The 12408-nt window shown below is 40.0% G+C and overlaps 1 protein-coding gene and 1 pseudogene across 4 annotated transcripts in view; one reads left to right on the top strand and one right to left on the bottom strand.

Moving 5' to 3' along the window:
• The window catches only part of Anks1b (ankyrin repeat and sterile alpha motif domain containing 1B), a 1067094-nt gene that overhangs the window by 979086 nt on the left and 75600 nt on the right, over nt 1–12408 (bottom strand). The gene's annotated exons all lie outside the window — the stretch shown is intronic.
• Nucleotides 12150–12273, top strand: LOC129691806 (small nucleolar RNA SNORA17; annotated as a pseudogene).

Genomic DNA, 12408 nt, shown 5'->3' with positions numbered 1-12408 from the left:
CCACTCTGGAAAGCAATTTGGTGCTTCCTCAAACAACTAGGAATAGCACTTCCTCAAAATCCAGCTATACCACTCCTAGGCATATATCCAAAAGATTCTCAAGTACACAATAAGGACATTTGCTCAACCATGTTTGTAGCAGCTTTATTTGTAATAGCCAGAAGCTGGAAACAGCCCAGATGCCCCTCAGTGGAGGAATGGATGCACAAATTGTGGTATATCTACACAATGGAATATTACTCAGCAATAAAAAAAAAAAAAAAAACAAGGAAATCATGAAATTTGCAGGTAAATGGTGGGATCTGGAAAAGATCATCCTGAGTGAGCTATCCCAGCAGCAGAGGGATGCACATGGTATATACTCACTCATATAGACATATAATATAGGATAAACCTACTAAAATCTGTACAGCTAAAGAAACTATCAAGAGGGAGGACTCTTGCTAAAATGCTCAATTCCTACCCAGAAAGGCAAAGAGGCTGGACATCAGAAGAAGGAGAAAAGAGGGAACAAGTCAGGAGCCTGACACAGAGGACCTTTGAAAAGCTCTGCCCTGCAGACTATCAATGCAGATACTGAGACTTATGGGCAACCTTTGGGCAGAGTGCAGGGAATCTTAGGAAAGAAGTGGGAAACAGTAAGATCTGGAGAGGACAGGAACTCCATAAGGAGAGCAACAAAACCAAAAAATCTGAGCACAGGGGTCTTTCATGAGACTGATATTCCAACCAAGAACTATGCATGGAGATAACCTAAGACCCCTGCACAGATGTAGCACATGGCAGTTCAGTATCCAAGTGGGTTCCATTGTGATAGAAACAGGGACTGTCTCTGACATGAACTGATTGGCCTGCTCTTTAATTAACTCCCCCTGATGGGGAAGCAGCATTACCAGGCCACAGAAGAGGACAAGGCAGCCACTCCTGATGAGACCTAATTGACTAGGATCAGAAGGAAGGAAAAGAAGACCTCCCCTATCAGTGGACTTGGGGAAGGGCATGCATGCAGAGGGTGGAGGAAGGGAGGGATTGGGACAGGAGGAGGGAGGGAACCACAGGGGGGGGGGATACAAAGTGAGTAAAGTGTAATTGATAAAGAAAATTAAAAAAAAAGAGGGATGTGTGTTGTATATATTTGATGGTAGTTTCACTGTAGCCTTAATTCGTGGCTCTCTAGTGATAATATGGAGCACATTTTCTTTTACTTACTCCCTATTTGTAGATCTTCTTTAGAAAAATATCTATTAAAATCTTTGCTATTTAAAAGCATACCAGGGCTGGAGGTTTTGGTCAGTGGTATATCACCTGACTACAGTCAACAAGGGTTGGGTGTCAGAACCACAAAAGAAGGAAGAAAAGAGAAAAAGTTAAGGGAACTGGTTTGAAAAGCAACTGTTTAAAAAAAAAGATTAAAAATTTAACACTCAGGGGAACTGGAGAGATGGTCTAACAGGTAAAACACTTCCAAGCAAGCATGAGGACAGGAGTGTGAGTGCCGAGGACCCACATAAATATTACATGGACATGGCAGCCCACCAATAATCCCATCGCCTTGGAGGTGGAGACAGGGTATCTCCAAAGCAGGTTGATCCACCAGACTAGTTGAGATGGCGAGCTCTGGGTTTAAGTGAGAGCCTCTGCCTGTATATACGAGACGGATAGCAAGAGAGGAAGACACCAGATGTTGACCTCCGGCCTCTACACACTCATGCACCTCGCTGTACTTGCACTGTGCGCCCAAATACATGTGAACATGTAAACATAGAAACATATACATGCACGATAAATACACACGCATATGCAAAATGAGCATTTGGTAACTAATATTATTATATTAAATTTCTTTGAGATCAGGTAATAGTATTTTAACTATATTTTTAAGGAGTTCATTATTCTGGTGATATATTGAATCATTTAGCTCAAAATCATGTGAGGTCTGTGATATACTTTAAAATGATTCAGAAGCACTTAGAAAACAAAGATAAAAGACGATCCAGGCAGAGGAAGAGACACCTATAATTCTAGTATTTGGGAAGTAGATGCAGGAGAACCAGAAATTCCAAATGACCCTTGACTATATAGCAAGTTCAACGCTAGGCTGGACTACAAGAGACCCTGTCCTACAGAAGCCATGGGCATATGTTAAGAACTAATCATTCCTGAAGCTGAGAAGAGGATTCATGGGACGCAGGCAAGATTTTCTTCATTTTTGCATGCAATTGACATTTGTGTATATATTTCAAGTAACAAACATATGATGCATACACTGACCTACACATGCTTTTAACGTCTACTAAAATCGTAATAACGGGACTTTGAAGGCATAACCAACAAAAAGAAAGAGAACAGGAGAGAAAAAAAGTAACAAAAGTTCAGAAGCTAGAAAACAGATGTATGAGCATTAATAACTTAACAAACCTGAATCCCCATCCAAAAAGTGGGGAAAGAAAACAAAACACAATAAACACAGCAAAAACCTCCACAGGGTTTAGATGGCACCAGGTGGCCACCTCTGGAAATGAATGTTAGTGAAACTGCACGCCAAGCAATGACTGTGAGTTAACTTGAAACTGTGGACCTTCTCCACTCTGCCATCACTGAGGGGAAAGACAAAATCCTAAAATCCAAGGAAATAACTTAGAGTCTTCAGTCTAAAAACAAACAACAACAACAACAAAAAAATCATTTCCTCAATTCATGTGCCAGAATGCTCGTCAGTTAATAACAATTTTATTAGATCCATCCAGGGACAAAACAGACTGGAAAATGTTGATATTGGAGGACCAACCCCATGCCTTCCATGGGGTGGAGTTCCCACAGTTCCATCGTAACAAAGCCTCTTAGAGCTCATCCTCTGACTAAAACAGCCAGCCCAGGACCACAGAGCCTCTTAGAGCACCCAAGCACAAGATGTGACGACCAAGTGAACAGAGATATACAGCAGGTAAAATGAAAACCTGAAGAGATCCATAAAATGCGCCAAAGTGGAAGATAAGCTAATGAAGCTTTCCAGAAAGTTTTAAAAAATGATAAAAAGAAACATAATAGTTAATTTTATGTATAAACTTGTTTGAACCTCAGTTCCAAAATGTGAGCACAACCATTACTCTGCATGCTTTTAGAGAAGATGGTTTTGGCTGGTGGCAGGGGGCTGATGTTAACATTTTAAAACAGTGGCTTTTTATAAAGTAGATGATTTTGCATGGTGTGTTTAGGTGTCATCTAATTAGCTGAAGGCCGACATTAAACAGACTGATCTGCTATAAGCAGGAATTCTGCCCACCAGACTGTTGCTGAAGTAAGTTTTATCCAGGGTTTTCCAAAGAAACAGAATCAGTAAGAGATAGATTTGAGAAAGAAAGATAGACTAGACATATAAACATAGATACATATATACACACATACATAGATACATGCATACATAGAGTCATGATTAGGTTTGTCAACTTGACAAAACTAGGATCACCTGAGAAGAGAGTCTCAATGAAGGACTGGCCCATGGGCACATCAATAGAAGATTGTCTTGATTGCCTTAATTGATGTGGGAAAACCTAGCCTGAAAGTGGGTCACACCATTGCCTGGTTTGGGGCCCTTGGCTGAATAAGGGAAAGCAAGGTTTAAAAGAAAAAAAAAAAAATCACACATGTATTCATTTCTCTCTGCATGTGACTAACTTCTTAAAGGTCCTGCCTTGACTTCCCCACAATGAATAACTAAATATGTTTTAATAAATTATTAAATATTAAACATACTAATAAGTTATTAATCAATAAACATAATTCTGTTTTCTCATATAAGTTGTTTTCATTAGCACACTTCATCACAGCAACAGACATAGAAGTAGAACACATACATATTTAGCTTTACTATTATTCACACAACTGTGAGCCTGAGAAGTCCCATCTGCAGGCTGGAGGACAAGAAGAGAAAGCTGGTCCTGAGTGCCATAAGCAAGATTGTAACAATTCTATCTCATCTCGGAGAACAGGGACACTGAGGGAAGGAAGAAAATCTTATGTTGGAACTCAAGCAGTCAGCTGAAGAGCAAATTTAACCCTCTTCAACATATTTATTCCATTCAGGACCAATATAAATGATAAAGTCTTCAGAAAAACCCACATAAACACAACCGCAAAGTTTAATTAGTTACTTGAGCATCCCTTAAACAGGTCAAGTTCACATAAAAAAAAAAATCACTCATTCTAGATTCAGTGGGCTTCCAGCCTTTAAGTCCACCTTGAAGATTCTGTATGTACTTATCTTCCACAATCACATGGCCAATTTCCTGTCATCAACTTTCCTCCTTTCCCCTCTTGTAAATATGTATCTACCTGCATACCTCTGCTTCTCTATTAATCCCTAACCTAACACAGACTGATATCAGGGAAAAAAAAAAAAAAAGGGTAAGAAGAATGAAAAACAAAGGCATCTAAATAACAGGAAATCCAGGAAGAGAATGTCGAAAGACAGCACTGAGTAAAATAAAGAAATAATTTCTTAAAATAACTTCACAATTGGAACATATGAATTTCTAGGTTGAAAGACCCCACAGAGTACCAAGCACAACAGATTGGAAAATAAAAAATAAAAACAGAGCTACCCCACCAACTTTATGCATTAATCTAACTCTCCATACAAGGCCAAAGTCTGTACTCGGAGTAATTAACCTAGAAGTCCAATCCCTGTTCTGTGAAGTCCTTGGATTCCAGGACAGGTTAACTCCTGGGTGGGAGACAGCAAGATGCTAGACTTCCCATCACTGTATCATCTGTAGAAGCCCTGCGTTCGTGTATCTTACATTTTAGACTTCTGGTAAGAATTTGTTTTCCTCTGCTTCGGTTACTTATTGGGTGATACATTTAAGGTACATCACATCAGGTCTATGGTTAGACAAACACATGCTCAGTTCAATGATCACTACAAACCAGAAAACTAACCGTTGAATGACAGCCCAGGGTGTGTGTGCGCATGTGTGCGTTCTGCTCTTGGGTGGGCGTTCCTCTCAAACCGACATCCATGGTGGTGACTTTCATCTCTTTGTTTCTGCGTATTCAGGTTTTCTTTCACTCAGTTCCCCATGTAAGTGACATCATGCACTTCATCTCGCTTATTTCACTTAAGCATAAGTTTGTTTGAGGTTTACAGTTCTGGCAAATGACATCATTTCCCTTTTTGTGGCTAACTATCCTTTATCTGTTCACCCATCAGATCTTTGATTGAATGAATACAACTTCTTCCCAGTTGCTCTGCAAATACACAGAGTAAGTGCCTCTGCAAACACAGGAGAGTTGGCATAACCGAGACTACCTATCTATCCATGATAGTCTGTGTGTCACCTTTCTGCAACTCCCAAAACTGTCATGTAGATTATTATTTCTAGCTTTGTCATCTAGCCTTGAACTTGAAGATGTGCCTTAAGTTCAAAACAAGAAACTTTTTAAAATATAATTTTTATTATAATTTATTCACTTTATATCCCAGCTGTAGCCCCACCCTCATCCCCTCCCAATCCTGCCCTCTCTCCCTCCCTCATCTCCTCCCATGCATCTTCCCCAGTCCACTGATAGGGGAGGTCCTCCTCCCCTTCCACCTGACCCTAGCCTATCAGGTCTCATCAGGACTGTCTCTCATAGTCTTCTTCTGTGGCCTGGTCATCCTGCTCCCCCCTCAGGGGGAGGTGATCAAAGAGCCAGCCATGGAGTTTAAGTCAGAGACAGCCCCTGTTCCCCTTATTAGAAAGCCCATTTAGAGACTGAGCTGCCATAGGCTACCTCTGTGCAGGGTGTCCAGGTAATCTCCATGAATGGTCCTTTGTTGGAGCATCAATCTCAGAAAAGGCCCGTGTCCAGATTTTTTGGTTCTGTTGCTCTCCTTGCAGAGCTCCTGTCCTCTCCACGTCTTTCTATCTCCCCCTTCTTTCATAAGATTCCCTGCACTCTGCCCAAAGTTTTTAGGCAACTTTCTGAAAGATGTTTCATATTTATAAGTAGTGGTTCTCTGTATTTATGGGATGGGAGCAATTTCCTTTAGTAAGGGTTCTTGGGCCATAGATAGTAAGTGCAAAACTAGCCTGCCTCACTGAACTTAACTTGATTTGACTCACTGATTTGACTAGGTGTTGGCCAAATAGCCTTTGGAATTTGCTGTCCACACGTCCTAGTGATGGACCATAAGCATGTACCACTAGGTCTGGTTTTCAGGTGGGGTCCAGGCATCTGATGCTTACATGACAAGGTCCTCATGCTTACATGACAAGCATTTTACTGATGACCATCTTCCCAGCCCATATGTAATTCCACAAACCAACCAACAAAGAAAAATATATAACATTTATTTAGAAAGCTATCATATGCAAAATCTTTTTAATCCCTACCATAATCCTGAAAGGCAAGGAGGAGAGATTATATTATCCTCATCTTAAAGTCAAAGAAGACCATGCATGATTCATAGTGAATAATTGTACTAGACAAAAATTACAGTACTCAAGAGGCAGAACCTGGATTTGAACACTTGTTTATGACTCCTGAGTCCTTGTTTCTTACATTTAAAAATGCCAATAACTTAAAAATGAACCAATGAAGTATGGGGATAAGTCATATCTCTTCAGAAACACCCAACTTCTAAATTCTAGGCCATACTTAAACACTGTGTAATTTCATCCCTGTAATTGTACCTTTCATTTCTGAAAAATGAGGCATTTACTCCTAAGAAAAACAATCTTCTGAAAAACTAATTTAGCCTTGACCTGATACACATCTGTTAGTCAAAATAAGTAAATTTTTTCCTAGCTAAACACACACACACATACAAATTAAAATCCAAAAATAAACCCGAAAAGATGGTTCAGTGGACAAAAGTAACTGCCTATGTAAGCCTCAGTTAAATCTTCAGACTCCACAAAATTGTCCTCTATCTATGTGACATAGCACACAAACATGCACGCACACACACACAGACACAGCATACACATATACTAATAATAATATTTTTAAATCCAAATGTATATTCTTGGAAACGTTCAGTGCCATGAGAAATGCTTTAACACTACCTCATAACATTGCTACAGGAGAATCACAATGAACACTAGGCACACTTTTGCAATTAATGAAGTCATTCATACTAAGATGGGAAAAAAGAATCCCAACACACAGTCCATCCATGATTTTGCATCTATTAAAAGGAAAGATATAACCATATTCTCGCAACTGTCAGTCTGTGCTGTCAGACTTCGCATTTAGCAATTATCTTGATGCCAGCTGTCCCCATGATTTCGTTCCAAATTTAATACGCCTTAGAAAATATTGCATTTCAGAATTTCAAGTGATTTGTAAAAGACAGTGGTGAGAAGAGATGGCATTGCCCAGCCTCTCAGCACAGTGGGAACACGGCAGTGTCCTGTGGTGGACATTAGTTGTTTGCACCCCCTTGCTACCAGGATTACTTCAGATTTTTGTATAACTCCCAATTATCACTTGAAAAACACCTTCTTCCCCTCTCTCAGCCCATGTGGAATGGTTTGAGTTTTCTCACACTACTTAACAGAGTCTGAAATGAAGATAACTTCCTTTAAACAGCATCCGTGCTTTCTATGACACGTGATTATAGTAGACATTTATTGGTGTCTGGATTTCAACACTGTTTCCACCATTTCATGCCTTATGTAACTAACCAGTTTTATGAATGTCAAGCCTCGGTGTTCTCATCCACAAAATACTCATTCACATGTTAAATAAATACTTACTGAACATTTACCATGACCTAGACATTATACTGGTGATGCTGTAAGAATAATGAACGGAAGAGAAAAGGTCAAGATAATTAAGGATCTCATCCCTTGCTGTAATAGTCAGATAATAAACAAGAAGGGTTGGTTATGAAAAGTCCCATAGAAGGAACAGTATGAAAAGAAAGTAAGAGAGTAACTTCAATTCATCTTTCAGAGAACGTTCAGGTAAAATTTCTCTAAGGACAAGGTATTTGACCTCAAATAGAAATAATAAGAAAAATCAAACAGAGAAGTGGAAGGTCACTCAAGAAAAAAGAATGCCAAAAAAACTGTTAAAAAAAATAAAAAGACCTACTGTATGAAAAGAGAATGAACACAAAATCAAATTGGAAAGACAACCAATAACCAGAGGCCAGACCATACCAGGTCTTTTGAGTAGGGAGGGGGTGAAAGGTTTCACTCTAGAATCAACAGAAATTAACTCTGACCTAGGCAAAAGCACAATAATTAATAAAGGGAATCACAAATGTTACATATTATTATTGTTTTGAAAATACAGGAAAAATCTCCACTAGTCTCCTGGTCGCATGGGGATTCACAGAGACTGAACCACCAACCAAGGGCCATGCATAGACTGGTCCTAGGACCCCTACACATATGAATCTGATGGGCTGCTTGGTCCTCAGGTGGGTCCTCTAACAACTGGAGCCTGGGATGTATCTGACTTGGACTCTGTTGGATCCCATTTCCCTAGCAGGGCTGCCTTGCCTTGCCTCAGTAAAGATAGTCCTGATGGAATTTGATGTGCCGGGTGGGTTAGTACGAAGGTGGAGGGTACTGGATGGAGAGCAGGGAGTGGGATAGCAATTTGGATGTAAATTGAACAAATAAATAAGTTAATAAAGTAATCAATATCTTTAGCTGTCAGAAAGTGCGAGTTAAAGCAGCTCTGAGGACCAACGAGATGGCTAAGCACTTGCTACACAATCCTGAAAACTTGAGTTCAATTCCTGAATCCTACAGTAGAGAACCAACTACCAGAAATTGTCTTCTGGTTTCCATATGCACATAATGGCATGGTGCACACACACACACAGAGAGAGAGAGAGAGAAAGAGTTCTAGGACATCTAGAATACATAGAGAAACTGTGTTTCAAAAAATATTAATAAGAAAGTATCCGAGCAAGGATATGACATCAGAACACACATAAAAGCATAAAAAATGAGGGTATATCTAACATGTCTAGCAAACATTCATGGTGGCTATAACAAAAGGCTAGTAAGAATGGAAACCACAGAGGACCTTTTCAAAATATTTTTTGCTATTTTTATTTGTGTATATGTGAGTATATGTCACAGATGTGTGGATGCCTTCAAATTCCAGAAGAGAGCATCCAACCCCCTGGATCTGGAGTTACAAGTTGTTGAAAGCCACCTGACATGAGTGCTGAGAACCGAAATGAATCCGTTAGCTCAACCACTGACCATCACTCCAGCATTGGGCCTCTTTTTTTTTTAATTACATTTATTTTTTTTCTTTATTAGTTACACTTTATTCACTTTGTATCCCCCCCCCCTGGTTCCCTCTCTCCTCCTGTCCCAATCCCTCCCTTCCTCCACCCTCTGCGTGCATGCCCCTCCCCAAGTCCACTGATAGGGGAGGACTTCTTTTCCTTCCTTTTGATCCTAGTCAATTAGGTCTCATCAGGAGTGGCTACATTGTGGCCTGGTAATGCTGCTTCCCCATCAGGGGGAGATAATTAAAGAGCAGGCCAATCAGTTCATGTCAGAGACAGTCCCTGTTCCTATTACAATGGAACCCACTTGGATACTGAACTGCCATGGGCTACATCTGTGCAGGGGTCTTAGGTTATCTTCATGCATAGTCCTTGGTTGGAATATCAGTCTCATGAAAGACCCCTGTGCTCAGATTTTTTGGTTCTGTTGCTCTCCTTATGGAGTTCCTGTCTTCTCCAGATCTTACTGTTTCCCACTTCTTTCCTAAGAATTCCCTGCACTCTGCCCAAAGGTTGCCCATGTAAACCTGTACAACTACTCTGGAAAGCAATCTGGTGCTCTCTCAGACAACTAGGAATAGCGCTTCCTCAAGATCCAGCTATACCACTCCTAGGCATATATCCAAAAGATTCTCAAGTACACAATAAGGACATTTGCTCAACCATGTTTGTAGCAGCCTTATTTGTAATAGCCAGAAGCTGGAAACAGCCCAGATGCCCCTCAGTGGAGGAATGGATGCACAAATTGTGGTATATCTACACAATGGAATATTACTCAGCAATAAAGAAACAAGAAAATCACGAAATTTGCAGGTAAATGGTGGGATCTGGAAAAGATCATCCTGAGTGAGCTATCTCAGAAGCAGAAAGATGCACATGGTATATACTCACTCATATAGACATATAATATAGGATAAACCTACTAAAATCTGTACACCTAAAGAAACTAATCAAGAGGGAGGACTCTTGCTAAAATGCTCAATTCCTATCCAGAAAGGAAAAGAGGCTGGACATCAGAAGGAGAAAAGAGGGAACAAGTCAGGAGCCTGACACAGAGGACCTTTGAAAAGCTCTGTGCTGCAGACTAGCGATGTAGATGCATTGGGCCTCTTATGTGCTGCTAAGTAACGAGTAATTGAATCTGTCAGACACTGACAGCTTTTAAGCATGACCAGGTCTGTGCTTAATTTCCCACAGGCCAACCTTTTCCCTGAGGTTGGCCTCCAGGATGCTACCTGTACCTAAGCTTTTATTCCTGGCTCTATAACCTCAATGAGACTACGCTTTAGCAGTCAGAGCGGACACCAGTACTCTGCATCTTATCGCTTCGCTGGATGTGAACGTTGGAAGCATGAATTGAGAAATCTCTACAAGTACAGTAAGACCACTGACAGCAATCCTATCATGAAATGCCAACAGATAATCAACAACACAGTACGATAGAAGTGAATTGGTATGTGTATTTGTTGGGCATCTGCTGAGTCTAATATGTTAAATTACAATTATATAAACCACACTTGTCCTTCAGGCCTTAAACATAAATATGTATTTTTTAATTTATATATTAAATATGTGATAATATTTTTTCTACATTTTTATCACTCTACACAGCTCTAATACTTAATTACATATGGTAAGATTCTTTTAATTTAAAATTTTTAATTACTTTAAGATATAAATATTGACAGAATTGAGTGATAGGTTCCGCTTGACTCTCCATCACCTTTAAATTATGTTTTTCCTGATTTATTTATCCATCTGCAGTGATATTTTTGTTTGCTTTTAGAAGTCTTGCTTGGGGTGTGTAAATTATTTCTTTTCAGTTCCTGAAATCATGCTTCATGTGACTGAATACCTCCATGTGTTGTTCTTTTGTGATATTGCAAACCCTGCCCCTCTCATCACTGACAGTTTCTGTATTTTTGATGTGTTATATCTCCCTGCTTCCACCTTCTACTCTTAAGAGGAACTGACAATGACACAACCATGTTATAAAGCAGACATGTGATAAATGAAGCAGACAAGTAACAAGGTTCATCTAAATGCTTTTTTTTTTTTTTTTTTTTTTAAGAAACACTGTATGGGACCATTTGCTATTCTAGCTGCTTCATGGAAATGTGTAACAAAATCAGCATAAGTAGAAATTGGTGCATAACCATCACCGGATAGGGACTCTACTCTGCTTCCCAGGAGACATTGAATGCAAATTGGTAGCATTTAAAATCTCTTCTAGCTAGGCGTGGTGATACACACGTTTAATCCTAACACTTGGGGAGGCAGAAGCAGGCAGTTCTCTGTGAGTTCAAGGCCAGCCTCATCTACAAATCAAGTCCAGGACGGCCAAGATTACATAAGGAAACCCTGTCTTGAAAAAAACAAAACAAAACAAAAACGATAGATAGATAGATAGATAGATAGATAGATAGATAGATAGATAGATAGATAGATAGGCAGACAGATAGATAGGCAGATAGATAAAATGATGTTTTAGGGACTGGGGAGATGGCTGAGTGCTTAAAAGCATTTGGCTGCTCTTTCAGAAAGCCAGGTTCCCAGCACACTTGACGGCTCAAAGCCACCCATGCCCGGAGGGTCTGGCGCCCTCTTCTGACTTCTGTGGTCACTGTACACACATGATGCACCGAGGCATCAAGCAAAACACCTACAGGCATAAACTAAAAATTAAAATAGTAAATGCTGTTCTTTGCTACTTCTATTCTCCTCTTGCTATTCTTTTTTATTTTTATTTTTTAATTTAGGCTTGAGTTTTAACAAGGTGTCAGAGAAAACATTCCCTTTTGCTTTTGATGTCACCTAAAACCAAGCTGTTCCCTATTAAAATTTTTAAATAGCAGTAAAATCCTACCTGATAAACTGTTCGGTTAATAGTGTGTTGGCCGTAAAGCTTACTTCAGTATCGCAGGTGTGGCTGCTGTGTCACATGTCAGCAGATGGCAGAGAGGAGAGAGGCCATGTCTACACTCAGTGTGCTGACCTGTGACCATCTGAATGATTAGTAACCTAACACTCCCTAAAAATAGTAGCCCTGAGGAGACCACCATTCTGGCACTGCAGGTCTAGCTCCTGGGGAGCGGAGTAAGCCAGAGACTAGAAGAACCCTGCCTGGGACAGCAGGAGCCAGGTAGGACTGAGCCCGAGATAGA

Source organism: Psammomys obesus, unplaced genomic scaffold, assembly GCF_907164565.1.
Source record: "Psammomys obesus unplaced genomic scaffold, mPsaObe1.curated_primary_1811, whole genome shotgun sequence".
NCBI classification, from domain to species: domain Eukaryota; kingdom Metazoa; phylum Chordata; class Mammalia; order Rodentia; family Muridae; genus Psammomys; species Psammomys obesus.
This window is presented reverse-complemented; position numbering and strand designations above follow the sequence as displayed.